Raw genomic sequence first — 14,960 nt, forward strand, 5'->3', positions numbered from 1 at the left:
ACTATTGCTCTGTAATATAGTTTGACATCTGGTATCGCTATACCTCCAGATTCACACTTCCTGCTTAGAATTGCTTTTGCTATTCTGGGTCTTATGTTTTTCCATATGAATTTCATGATTGCTTTATCTATTTCTACAAGAAATGCCTTTGGGATTTTGATTGGCATTGCATTAAACCTATAGAGAACTTTTGGTAATATCGCCATTTTGATGATGTTAGTTCTGCCTATCCATGAACAGGGTATATTTTTCCATGTTCTAAGATCTTCTTCTACTTCTCTCTTTAGGGTTCTGTAGTTTTCATTATATAAATCTTTCACCTCTTTTGTTAGGTTGATTCCCAAGTATTTTATTTTTTTTTGAGGATATTGTGAATGGAGTGTTCTTCCTCATTTCCGTTTCAGAAGTTTTGTCGCTGAGATACAGAAATGCCTTTGATTTATGCGTGTTGATTTTATATCCTGCCACTTTGCTCAATTCATTTATTAGTTCTAGTAGTTTCTTTGTAGTTCCTTTTGGGTCTTCTAGGTATAGGATCATGTCATCTGCAAATAGTGATAATTTAAGTTCTTATTTTCCTATTTTTATGCCTTTAATTTCTTTCGTCTGTCTAATTGCTCTGGCCAGTGTTTTGAGAACTATATTGAATAGAAGTGGTGAGAGAGGGCATCCCTGTCTTGTTCCAGATTTTAGAGGGAATGCCTTCAACTTTTGTCCATTCAGAATGATGCTAGCCTGAGGCTTAGCATAGATAGCTTTTACAATGTCAAGGTAAGTTCCTGTTATCCCTAGTTTTTCTAATGTTTAGAACATAAAGGGATGCTGTACTTTGTCGAATGCTTTTTCTGCGTCTATCGAGATGATCATATGGTTCTTATCTTTAAGTCTATTGATGTGGTGAATAACATTTATTGATTTCCGTATATTGAACCATCCTTGCATCCCAGGGATGAATCCTACTTGATCATGGTGCACAATTTTTTTGATGTGTTTTTGTATTCGATTCGCCAGAATTTTATTGAGGATTTTTGCATCTAGGTTCATTAGAGATATTGGTCTGTAGTTTTCTTTCTTTGAGGTGTCTTTGTCTGGTTTCAAAATCAGGGTGGTGTTGGCCTCATAGAATGAATTTGGAAGAGCTCCCTCTTTTTCTATTTCCTGAAATAACTTGAAAAGTATTGGTTTTAATTCTTCTTTAAAGGTTTTGTAAAACTCCGCTGTATACCCATCCCGTCCTGGGCTTTTCTTGGTTGGTAGTCTTTTGATTGCTTCTTCAATTTAATCCATTGATATTGGTCTGTTCAAATTGTGTGTATCCACCTGACTCAGTCTGGGCAAATCATATGACTTAAGAAATTTATCGATGTCTTCACTATCTTCTATTTTATTGGAATATAGGTTTTCAAAATAATTTCTAATTGTCTTCTGTATTTCTGTAGCATCTGTTGTGATATTGCCTTTTTCATCCCGTATGTTAGTAATTTGAGTTCTCTCTCTTCTTCTCTTCGTTAGCATGGCTAAAGGTCTGTCGATCTTATTTATTTTTTCGAAGAACCAACTTTTAGTTTTGTTAATTTTTTCAATAGTTTCTTTTGTTTCAATTTCATTGATTTCCGCTCTGATTTTAATTATTTCTTGCCTTCTGCTACATTTGCTGTTGTTTTGCTCTTCCTTTTCTAGGGCTTTGAGATGAAGTGTGAGCTCATTTATTTGTTGGTTTTTTCTTTTTTTGAGGAATGACCTCCAGGCGATGAATTTCCCTCTTAAAACTGCTTTCATTGTGTCCCATAGATTCCGATATGTTGTGTCTGTATTTTCGTTTATCTCTAAGAATTTTTTGATTTCCTCCTTTATGTCTTCTGTAACCCATTGATCATTCAGTAACATATTGTTCATTTTCCATGTGATGTAGGATTTTTCCTTCCTTCTTTTATCATTGATTTCCAGTTTCATTCCATTATGATCAGATAAAATGCATGGTATTATCTCCACCCCTTTATATTTACTGAGGGTTGCCCTATGGCATAATATATGGTCTATTTTTGAGAAGGATCCATGTGCTGCTGAGAAAAAAGTATATCCATTTGATGATGGTTGATATATTCTATATATGTCAGTTAAGTCTAGGTTATTGATTGTGGTATTGAGTTCTATAGTTTCTTTATTCAACTTTTGTTTGGAGAATCTGTCCAATGGTGAGAGAGGTGTGTTGAAGTCACCCATAATTATTGTGTTGTGGTCTATTTGATTCTTGAACTTGAGGAGAATTTGTTTTATGAACGTCGCAGCACCATTATTTTGTGGATAAATATTGATAATTGTTATGTCTTGTTGGTGAATGGTTCCTTTCAACAGTATATAATGTCCTTCCTTATCCCTTTTTTTTAATTATTTTATTGTTGGTTGTTCAAAAATTACATAGTTCTTAATATACCATATTTCACAGATTGATTCAAGTGGGTTATGAACTCCCATTTTTACCCCGTATACAGATTGCTGTGTCACATCAGTTACATTTCCATTGATTTACAAATTGCCTTTCTAGTGACTGATGTATTCTGCTGTCTATCCCATTCTCCACTGTCCCCCCTCCCCTCCCCTCCCCTCCCCTTCCCTTCTCTCTCTCCATCCCCTCTACTATAAATCGTTTCTTCCACTTATATAATTTTTCTCCTACTCCTCCTTTCCTCTTATATGTAATTGTGTATAACCCTGAGGCTCACTTTCCAATTCCATGCAATTTCCCTTAACTCTCACTTTCCCTCCCGCCTATCATCCCTGTTTAATGTTAATCTTCTTCTCCAGCTCTTCTTCTCTACCCTGTCCTTGGTTACTCCCCTTATATCAAAGAAGACATTTGACATTTGTTTTTAAGGATTGGCTAGCTTCACTTAGCATAATCTGCTCTAATGCCATCCATTTCCCTCCAAATTCTATGATTTTGTCATTTCTTATTGCAGAGTAATACTCCATTGTGTATAAATGCCACATTTTTTTAATCCATTCATCTATTGAAGGGCTTCTAGGTTGGTTCCACAATCTTGCTATCGTGAATTGTGCTGCTATGAACATCGATGTAGCAGTGTCCCTGTAGCATGCTCTTGTTAGGTCTTTAGGGAATAGACCGAGAAGGGGAATAGATGGGTCAAATGGTGGTTCCATTCCCAGCTTTCCAAGAAATCTCCATACTGCTTTCCAAATTGGCTGCACCATTTTGCAGTCCCACCAACAATGAACAAGTGTACCCATTTCCCCGCATCCTCGCCAGCACTTGTTGTTGTTGGACTTCTTAATGGCTGCCAATCTTACTGGAGTGAGATGGTATCTTAGGGTGGTTTTGATTTGCATTTCTCTGACTGCTAGCGATGTTGAGCATTTTTTCATGTACTTGTTGATTGATTGTATGTCCTCCTCTGAGAAGTGTCTGTTCAGGTCCTTGGCCCATTTGTTGATTGGGTTATTTGTTATCTTATTATCTAATTTTTTGAGTTCTTTGTATACTCTGGATATTAGGGCTCTATCTGAAGTGTGTGGGGTAAAGATTTGTTCCCAGGATGTAGGCTCCCTGTTTATCTCTCTTATTGTTTCTTTTGTTGAGAGAAAACTTTTTAGTTTAAGTAAGTCCCATTTGTTGATTCTGGTTGTTAACTCTTGCGCTATGGGTGTCCTATTGAGGAATTTGGAGCCTGACCCCACAGTATGTAGATCATAGCTGACTTTTTCTTCTATTAGACGCCGTGTCTCTGATTTAATATCGAGCTCCTTGATCCATTTTGAGTTAACTTTTGTGCATGGCGAGAGAAAGGGATTCAGTTTCATTTTGATGCAAATGGATTTCCAGTTTTCCCAGCACCATTTGTTGAAGATGCTATCCTTCCTTCATTGCATGCTTTTAGCCCCTTTATCAAATATAAGATAGTTGTAGTTTTGCGGATTGGTTACTGTGTCTTCTATTCTGTACCATTGGTCCACTCGCCTGTTTTGGTACCAGTACCATGCTGTTTTTGTTACTATTGCTCTGTAGTAAAGTTTGAAGTCTGGTATCGCTATACCGCCTGATTCACACTTCCTGCTTAGCACTGTTTTTGCTATTCTAGGTCTTTTATTATTCCATATGAATTTCCTGATTGTTTTGTCAATCTACAAGAAATGCTGTTGGGATTTTGATTGGGATAGCATTGAACTTATAGAGAACTTTTGGTAATATCGCCATTTTGATGATGTTAGTTCTGCCTATCCATGAGCAGGGTATATTTTTCCATCTTCTGAGGTCTTCTTCTATGTCTCTTTTTAGGGTTCTGTAGTTTTCATTGTATAGGTCTTTCACCTCTTTTGTTAGGTTGATTCCCAGGTATTTTATTTTTTTGGGGGATATTGTGAATGGAGTAGTTGTCCTCATTTCCGTTTCAGAGGATTTGTTCCTGATATACAGGAATGCATTTGATTTATGCGTGTTGATTTTATATCCCGCCACTTTGCTGAATTCATTTATTAACTCTAATAGTTTCTTTGTAGACCCTTTTGGGTCTGTTAGGTATAGAATCATATTGTCTGCAAGTAGTGATAATTTAAGTTCTTCTTTTCCTATTTTTATGCCTTTAATTTCTTTCGTCTAATTGCTCTGGCCAGTGTTTCGAGGACTATGTTGAACAGAAGTGGTGAGAGAGGGCATCCCTCTCTTGTACCAGATCTTAGAGGGAATGCCTTCAATTTTTCTCCATTCAGAATGATGCTGGCCTGTGGCTTATCATAGATTGCTTTAACAATGTTGAGGTATGATGCTGTTATCCCTAATTTTCTAGAGTTTTGAACATAAAGGGATGCTGTACTTTGTCGAATGCCTTTTCTGCATCTATCGAGATGATCATATGGTTCTTATTTTTAAGTCTATTGATGTGGGGAATAACATTTATTGATTTCCGTATATTGAACCAGCCTTGCATCCCAGGGATGAATCCTACTTGATCATGGTGTATAATTTTTTTTGATACGATTTTGAATCCGATTCGCCAGGATTTTATTGAGGATTTTTGCATCTAGGTTCATTAGAGATATTGGTCTGTAGTTTTCTTTCTTTGAAGTGTCTCTGTCTGGTTTAGGTATCAGGGTGATGTTGGCCTCGTAGAATGTCTTTGGAAGTTCTCCCTCTTTTTCTATTTCCTGAAATAGCTTGAAAAGTATTGGTGTTAGTTCCTCTTTAAAGGTTTTGTAAAACTCTGCTGTATACCCGTCCGGTCCTGGGCTTTTCTTAGTTGGTAGTCTTTTGATGGTTTCTTCTATTTCCTCTATTGTTATTGGTCTGTTTAGGCTGTCTATATCTTCCTGACTCAATCTGGGCAGATCATATGACTTAAGAAATTTATTGATGCCTTCACTATCTTCTATTTTATTGGAGTATAAGGATTCCAAGTAATTTCTGATTATCTTCTGTATTTCTGAAGTGTCTGTTGTGATATTGCCTTTTTCATCCCGTATGCTAGTAATTTGGGTTCTCTCTCTTCTTCTCTTCATTAGCATGGCTAAGGGTCTGTCAATTTTATTTATTTTTTCAAAGAACCAACTTTTGGATTTGTCAAGTTTTTCAATTGTTTCTTTTGTTTCGATTTCATTAATTTCAGCTCTGATTTTAATTATTTCTTGCCTTCTACTTCTTTTGCTGTTATTTTGCTCTTCTTTTTCTAGGATTTTGAGATGATATATGAGATCGTTTATTTGTTGGTTTTTTCTTTTTTTAAGGAATGCGCTCCAAGCAATGAATTTTCCTCTTAAGACTGCTTTCAATGTGTCCCATAGATTCCGATATGTTGTGTCAGTGATTTCATTTATCTCTAAGAATTTTTTAATTTCCTCCTTGATGTCTTCTATGACCCATTGATCATTCAGTAACCTATTGTTCATTCTCCACATGATGCATGATTTTTCCTTCCTTCTTTTATCGTTGATTTTCAGTTTCATTCCATTATGATCAGATAGGATGCATGGTATTATTTCTACTCCTTTATATTGTCTAAGAGTTGTCCTGTGACATAATATATGATCTATTTTTGTGAAGGATCCATGTGCTGCTGAGAAAAAAGTGTAACTACTTGATGTTGGGTGGTATATTCTATATATGTCAATTAAGTCTAGGTTGTTAATTGTGTTGTTGAGTTCTATAGTTTCCTTATTTAACTTTTGTTTGGAAGATCTGTCCAGTGGTAAGAGAGGTGTGTTGAAGTGTCCCATGATTATTGTATGGTGGTCTATTAGACTCTTGTACTTGAGAAGAGTTTGCTTGATGAACGTAGCTGCACCATTGTTTCGGGCATATATATTTATGATTGTTATGTCTTGTTGGTGTATGGTTCCCTTGAGCAGTATGCAGTGTCTCTCTTTATCCTTTTTGATTAACTTTGGCTTGAAATCTATTTTGTTTGATATGAGTATGGACACTCCTGCTTGTTTCCGTAGTCCATATGAGTGGAATGATTTTTCCCAGCCTTTCACCTTCAGTCTATGTATATCTTTTCCTATCAAATGCGTCTCCTGTAGGCAACATATTGTTGGATCTTGTTTTGTGATCCATTCGACTAGCCTGTGTCTCTTAATTGGTGAGTTTAAGCCATTAACATTTAGGGTTATTATTGAGATTTGGTTTGTTCCTCCAGTCATATTTGTTTATTTATGTTACTAAACCTGATTAGTTTTCCTCTTTGATTACTTTCACCCCTTTACTGTCCTATCTCCCACTGATGGTTTTCAATGTTATTTTCAGTTTCCTCTTCCTGTAATGTTTTGCCAAGGATTTTTTGAAGAGATGGTTTTCTAGCTGCGAATTCTTTTAACTTTTGTTTATCGTGAAAGGTTTTAATTTCATCTTCCATCCTGAAGCTTAATTTCGTCGGATACACGATTGTTGGTTGGAGCCCATTTTCTTTCAGTGTTTGAAAAATGTTATTCCAGGATCTTCTAGCTTTCAGAGTCTGTTTTGAGAGATCAGCTGTTATCCTGATTGGTTTGCCCCTAAATGTAATCTGCTTTCTTTCTCTTGTAGCTTTTAAAATTCTCTCCTTATTCTGTATGTTGGGCATCTTCATTATAATGTGTCTAGGTGTGGATCTCTTATGATTTTGCACTTTTGGCGTCCTGTAGGCTTCTAGGATATGGGATTCTGTTTCATTCTTCAAGTCTGGGAAGTTTTCTCGTATTATTTCATTGAATAGATTGTTCATTCCTCTGGTTTGGAGCTCTGTGCCCTCCTGTATCCCAATGACTCTTAAGTTTGGTCTTTTAATGTTATCCCATATTTCTTGAATGTTCTGCTCATGGTTTCTTAGCAGTCTTGCTGAACTGTCTATGTTCTTCTCAAGTTGAAATACTTTGTCTTCATTGTCTGATGTTCTATCTTCTAAGTGATCTATTCTGCTGGTAGTATTGTCAATTGAGGTTTTAAGTTGGTTTATCGCTTCCTGCATTTCTAGGATTTCTATTTGTTTGTTTTTTATTACTTCTAACTCCCTGTGAAATTGATCTTTTACTTCCTGGATTTGTTTCTGTAGTTCCTTGTCAATGTGATCTTTCATTGTCTGATTTTGCTGTCTCATGTCTTCCTTGAGAGTCCAGATCATCTGAAGCATGTATATCCTGAACTCTTTATCTGACATTCCATCTGTTGCAGCTATTACCTCTTCTAGAGTTGAGTTGACCTGCATTGCTTGTGGTCCTTTCTTTCCTTGTCTTTTAATGTTGCTTGCGTTTCTTTCTGCTTGGTGAAACTGTTGTGTTTTTGAAATTTTTCCCCCTGTTTATTTATGTTGCTCTTGTATATTTGGGATATCTCTCTTGTAGGGCGGGTAGTGGCTGTGATCCTCCTCTAATCAGGGTGATCTATCCACTACGCTGGTTGGTCGTAGGTCTGCCCGCCCTGCGGGCAGGGGTGGCTGCTCTACTCTGCCCCCACTCCAATTGTGGTGACGTTCCTACCACATCCTCAGATCGTTGGTCCTGATTCGGATATGGGCAGCAGCTCTTCTCCACCCCTACTCCAATTGATGTGACGTGTCTACCACGCTGGTCGGCCTCCAAGCCTGTTCCGCTGGTGGGTCTCAGATCTGCCCACCCTGCGGGCCTGGGCGGCAGTTCTGCTCAACCCCCACTCCCAGTGGGGGTACCTAACTGCCTCTCCAATGGGTCTCTGGGCTCCTTCCGGACGCTGGCGGTGGCTCTGTTCAACCCCCACTCCAACCAGTGTGATGTGACTGCCTCGATGCTACTCGTCCACCACACTGGCCGGCTGCCGAGCCTGTCCTGCCAGTGGGACGCAGGACTGCCTACCTTGCAGGGTCAGACGGCAGCTCTTCACGGCCTCCACTCCAAGTGGGTTGACTTGGCTACCCTGCCGTCGGGTCGCTGGTCCTGTTCCAGGCGTGGGCGGCTACTCTCCTCGGCCCCAGCTACAGTTGGGGTGTCGCGATACCACACCAGCGGGACCCTTAGCCTGCTCTGGGCACAGGAGGCAGCTCCACTCTGCCCCCCAGGCCCCCGCAGCACCCAGCAGGACCCGGTCCAAGAAGCAGTCCCTGTAGGATCCCCAACCCTGAGCCAGAGCCGCTTCGGGAGCCAGGAGCCGGTCTCTCCGATCCCCGCCACGATCTGCTAGGAGCAGGCTCCTCAGGGCAACCGCCGCGGGTTCCCCAATCCCAGGCCAAAGCCGCCCCGGGAGCCCAAGCCTGGCCGCACCAGACTCTCCCTGCTCGGTGCCCAAGCCTGGCCGCACCAGACTCTCCCTGCTCGGTGCACGCTCCACTGGGAGCAGAGTCTAAGACGCACTTCCCGCGGGCTCCCCAGCTCCGGGTCAAAACTGTTCCAGGAGACAGAGTCCCGCTGCCCCTCGTCGCAAGTTTCACTTGTGGCTGGCCTCAGCTCGCAGTCCCCGCAGGCTCCGCGGCCCTGGGCTCAAGCAGCCACGAGAGCCAGAACCCAGCCTCTCCGATCCCTGCCACACTCTGCTCGGAGCAGGCTCCACAGAGGTACCCCAGCCTCAGGCCCAGGCAGCCCCGGGAGCCCGAGCCTGGCAGCTCCAACCTCTCCCAGCTCAGTGTACGCTCAGACAGGGGCAGGGTCAAAGACGTAGTCGCCGCGGGTTCCCTAGCCCTGGGCCAAAACTGTTCCATTTGTAACTGGCCTCCGCCCGGAGTCCCCGAAGGATCTCCCGCCCTGGGCCAAAGCAACCCAGGGAACTAGAATCTGGCCGCTCAAAGCCCGGCGCCCGCCTTGCCAGGGGTGAGGCCTGAAGAGTATTCTCCTCAGAGTTTCCAGTCCCGAGCCTGAGCGATCTGTCTGCACGACGCAGGCAAATACCAGCCTGGAATCACCTGTTCTGTAGTTGAATGAGCTGAGATCAGTAGAAAACAGGGATGATTGCATCAGCTTTCCATGATGGCGGCTGCTGTCCTCCTCCGTGTTCCGACCGGTGTCGGGAATCGAATTGGACCGATTCTCTCCTCTATTTCAAAGCTGGAACTCAGCACTCAGCGCGGCCAGTGTTCCACTGGCAGGAGCCTGCAGAATCTGCTTCGCTGTAATCCCGCTTTGGTACCTCGCGGCTAATTAACTCGGGCGCGTCCCAGCCTCCATCCACGGGGCGGTCCACCGACCAGGTACTGCTTCCCTCCATGCAGAGAAATCGCCCGCGACCAAGCCCCTGCAGCCGAATCCCGCGCGCTGGAATTCTGTCCTCTAGACTCTGGAGCACCTCAATTTCACTGGGGATTCCCACCAAGGTAGCCTTCAGCCATTTCACCTCGTGTTTCTCCCGCACAGTGGCGCAGTGTACTGGTGTGCTGCACTCCCTTCGCCGCCATCTTCCCATCCTCCTTATCCCTTTTGATTAACTTAGTCTTGAAGTCGATTTTATTCGATATGAGGATGGCCACCTTTGCTTGCTTACGAGGACCATGTGCGTGGTATATTTTTTCCCATCCTTTCACCTTCAGCCTGTGTATGTCTTTTCCAATGAGATGTGTCTCCTGGAGGCAGCATATTGTTGGATTTGTTTTTTTAATCCATGTTACCAGCCTATGTCGCTTTATTGGAGAGTTTAAGCCATTAACGTTTAGAGTTACTATTGATATATGGTTTGTACTTCCAGCCATGTTTGATTATTTATCTTTTTTTAAAAAATTTAGTTTGTTTCTCCAGGATTAGCTTTCCCCCTGCCCTCTCTCTTTACTGAGGCACTTCCCACTGATGGTTTTGGTTATTGTTTTTCATTTCTTCCTCGTGTAGTGTTTTGCTCAAGATGCTTTGTAATTCTGGTTTTCTGGCTGCAAATTCTTTTAACTTTTGTTTATCATGAAAGATTTTTATTTCGTTGTCATACCTGAAGCTTAATTTTGCTGGATACAGAATTCTTGGTTGGCATCCATTGTCTTTCAGTGTTTGAAATACATTGTTCCATGACCTTCTTACTTTCAGCGTCTGTGATGAAAAATCTGTTGTTAACCTTATTGGTTTACCTCTGAATGTAATCTGCCTCCTTTCTCTTGTAGCTTTTAATATTTTCTCTTTGTTCTGTATATTGGATATCTTCATAACCATGTGTCTTGGCGTTGGTATACTGTGATTTTGTGAGCTCGGTGTCCTGTATGCATCTACAATTTGTATATCTGTTTCCTTTTTTATTTCTGGAAAGTTTTCTGTAATTATTTCATTCAGCAAGTTACTTATTCCCTTGGTTTGAATCTCTGTACTTTCTTCTATCCCGATGACTTGTATGTTTGGTTTTTTTATGTTATCCCATAACTCTTGGATGTTTTTCTTGTGATTTTTTACCAGCCTTTCTGAGTTGCCTAGACTGTTTTCAAGATGATATATTTTGTCTTCATTATCTGATGTTCTGGCTTCTACTTGCTCCACTCTGTTAGTGATACTCTCAATTGAGTTTTTAATTTGGTTTATCATTTCTTTCATTTCTAGAATTATTGTTTGATTTTTTAATAATCTCTATCTCCTGATAAAGATGCTTAACTTCTTCTTTTATCTCTTTTGTAATTCGTTTTCAATGTGTTCTTTCACTGAATTTTCTGTCTCGTATCCTCTTTCAGGTTCCATTCCATCTGTCTAAGGTGTTCCTTGAGTTCTTTATATGACCATTTTTCTGATGACTCTAGGTCCTCCTGAATATTTAGGCTGTCCTGCATTGTTTGTACTCCTTTTCTTCCTTGCTTTTTAAAGCTGCTCATGTTACTTCTTGTTCTGTTTGACTGCTGAGTTACTGTTTACTCCTATAAATTTATTTGAAGCTTGGGAGGAAAGGTATTAGAAAGGAAGGGAAGAAGTCACTAAAGAGAATGAGAGTAAGCAGGTAGAATTCAAGGAAGGGGGAATAATAAAATTGAAAAGAAATGAAAAGACAAAAGAAGAAAAAAATAGGAAATAAAAAAAGAAAAAAAAATTAAAAAAATTATAATAAAAAAATAAAAATTAAAATTAGAAGAAAAAAATAAAAAAAATTAAATTAAAAAAACAACAAGAAAGAAAAATGAAAATGAAAAAAAAACCCAAATCAAAAAAAAGAAAAAAAAAAAAAACCTAATAAATGCAGTCTTAGAGTTTGATTAACTTCTCTTTTACAGTAGGTGGCGCTGTGCCCACCAGGCCAAGCTTCTCCTGTCAATACGTGGGAACCAATCAGTGTGCAGCAGTTCCTCCCAGACTTGGTGAGTCTCCAATCCTGAGTGCCTAGGGCCTCCTCTTGTGTCTAGTCACTTCCCACTTTTCCTCTAGCCAGGCCCCTCTCATGGGTGCCGCTCACCACAATACTGGCTACACGCCAGGTCTGCTGCTCCCAGGAGCCCTGTTTTCATGAACGACTGGGCACACTCTCCCTGTTTGCCATTCCCTCAGACCCTAAGTTTGTAGAGCTTGGGGCTGAGAATCCTCAGTGAATTTTACTTGCCCTCCGGTAGCCACGATCCCGGTAGCTGGTGCAAGAAACCTCAGCTGTCAGCACTGGTGGGAGTGGTAGCCGGGAGTTCCGCGCCGTGGGTCCTTACTGTCTCTCCCAAGCCCCATTTCAAACCTGTGGCCACTACCTATGACGGCTCGGTAGGCATTTACCTCCGTAGGATGAGTAGGGCTGACCAGTTGTTTCAGCCGGATGGATTAGTGCTGAGTCACAGCTGTTTGTCTGCAGGAAGCAGGCTAACGGGAGCTTGAATTCAGCTGATCCGGGCTCAGTGTGTGTTCTGAGAGGCCCAGACTGTTCACCCCAGATCAGCTCAGCATTGCCTAGTGATCCTGAGCAAACAGAATTTAGACTGTTTACGACTCCCTATGCCCGCACAGCTGAAGAGGTCAGAGACTTGATCTCTCCGCGCCCGCTGCCATGTTGGATCTCTCACCACTTATTAATTCTTGATTTTATTTCTTACGCTTTAGGAGTCTTGCTAAGGAAGTGGGGGCCTAATCTGATGTGACAAAGAAGTGTGCAGCAAAGTTCATCTTTTTTTTGCAAATAAATATCCAATTGTTCTAGTACCATTTGTTGAAACGATTCCCTTTTCCCTTTACATTACCTTAATACTATTGTGAAAAAAATAGTTTTCCATATATGTATGGATCTATTGTTTGCCTTTCTATTCTGTTTCATTGATCATTTTGTCTATCATGGCACGAATACCACACTGTCTTGATAATTCTAGTTCCATAATAAGTCTTGAAGACAAATAATGAAAGTTTCCCAAATTTGTTCTTTTTCTACAGTAGCAATTAACAAGTTGATTTTAAAAATTGTATTATAATATAAAGGACGAGAATAGCAAAAATAATTGAAAATGAGCAGAGTTGGAGGATGTCAAAACAATATTACACTTTTTTATCCTGGATCACACAGTATCTTTTGGTTTGTTTTGTTCTCTAGTTTCTCTTAGCAAAATTTTGTAATTTGTATGGGATTTATTCATGATTTTTCAAATTTGCCCTATTTCAGATTTTTAGTGCTATTTTAAATGGTATTGCTTTCTAAAATTTCAACATCTAATTTGTTAGTGGTATATAAAAATGTTATGTGATTAATTTTTGTTCATTTGTGTTCTTTAATAATGACAAACTCATTTTTAGTAACATTGATCTACAGATTCCTTCCTTCCTTCCTTCCTTCCTTCCTTCCTTCCTTCCTTCCTTCCGGGGATTTAACTCAGGGCCTCATACATGCTAAGCATGTTCTTTATCACTGAACTATACCCCCAGTCCCTCTCTCCTCTTTCCTTCCTTCTTTCTTTTTTTTGTGTCTATCTTTTTTTTTTTTATCAGAGTAAAAATCCTTGTTTTTCTAAAAATATTTTTTATTTCACCTTCCCCTCTGAAAGATAATTTTGCCAAGCAAAGATTTCTAGGTTAATAATATCATTTACTTTAAATATGTTATTCCATTATCTTCTAGGTTGTAGCTATTGCATTGAGAATTCTGCTGTTAGGTTTCTTTGTTCCTCTCTACATATTTATCTTTTTTGCTGGATTAAATCTTTCTATTTATGATAGAAATAAGCAATTTGATTAAGGCTTACCACATTATGATTTTCTTCATTTTTTTGTTTGTATTTTATAGAACTTACTGAAGCTGTAGATGTTTATTTGGTTTCAAATTTGGAAAATTTGGCTATAATTTCTCCAAATATTCTGTTTCTCTTCTCTCTTTTGTTGATTTTGGTTTTGATTTATTTGCCTTTATTCTCATTATAGGGGTATATTTTCCTCTTTCATTCTTTCTTTCGATTGGATGCCAGACATTATGAATGTTACCTTTTTAGTGCTGGATATTTTTGTACTCCTATAAATATCTATCTGTGCTTTATTTTCTATGGGGTGGTTCAGTTATTTGGAAATAGTTTGATATTCTTGGGACTTTTAAAAACGTTTTGCTAGGTAAGACTAGGGCTGCATTTAGTCTTGGATTAATATTCTCTTCACAGAAGTGAGACTTTTCTTTGTATCCTGATTGATGCAATGTAGATTAGGAAATGGGCTCACTCTGGGTTTGTGAGCTCACATTTTTCCTTCTCTCTCTGAATTCAAAGCACTGTTTTTTCTACTCCTTTCATGTTGCTCTTTGCCCAGTATTTCTTTCACCTGTAGTCTCATCAGTACTCAGGTGATATGTTAGATTCTCTTTTTCATGATAGTCTGTCCCATGAATCCTAGTTGCTCTGAGTTCCCCAGACTTCCGGCTTTGTCTCCTCAGTTCAAGGAGACCTCTGGGCTCTCAGTGAGTCTCCCCTCCCCATGCCATGGTGTGGAAACATTCCCCAGGCAGTGAAGATGGGGCAATAATATGTCTCACCATGCTTATTTCCTGTCTTTCTGGGATCACTGTTTTTTGCTTTCTAATATCCAGTGTCTTGAGAGTTGCTTTATATATTTTTTCTCCTTTCTAGTTGTTCAGCAATAGAATAAATTCACTCCTGTTACTCCATCTTGGTTGGAACCAGACGTTCTTCTGTTTCATTTTTATGCAACAGTTTTATAAACTTTGCCTGGTAAACTGGGCGCAGTGGTACATATCTGCAATCCCAGTTACTTGGGAAATTGAGGCAGGAGTTGCCAGCCTAAACAACTTAGGGAGATCCTGTTTCAAAATAAAAATAAAAAGGGATAAGGAAATATCCCAGTGATAGAGCAATAAATGTGCATCCTGTTGACATTATGCACTGCTTTACTGATAAACTTTGAATACGTTGGTAATGCACATGCTTCATTCACATTTAATGTCTTACAGATTTTCCTGGAAGCCTTGTGCAGGCTGGTTGGGGCAAGTGACATTTTGATAGATGAGGAGACTGAGGCACAGCTAAGTTAATTGAATCGCTCAAAAATTTACAATTACTTTAAGAACTGAGATTAGGTCCTAAAAACCCCAAATCAGAATCTGTGGACTTTGTACTTTATCAGGCTGCTATAGTGATATTTTAAGAATAGAGTTA

This window comes from Spermophilus citellus (genome assembly GCF_964194105.1).
Source record: "Spermophilus citellus genome assembly, chromosome: 4".
Classification (NCBI taxonomy): domain Eukaryota; kingdom Metazoa; phylum Chordata; class Mammalia; order Rodentia; family Sciuridae; genus Spermophilus; species Spermophilus citellus.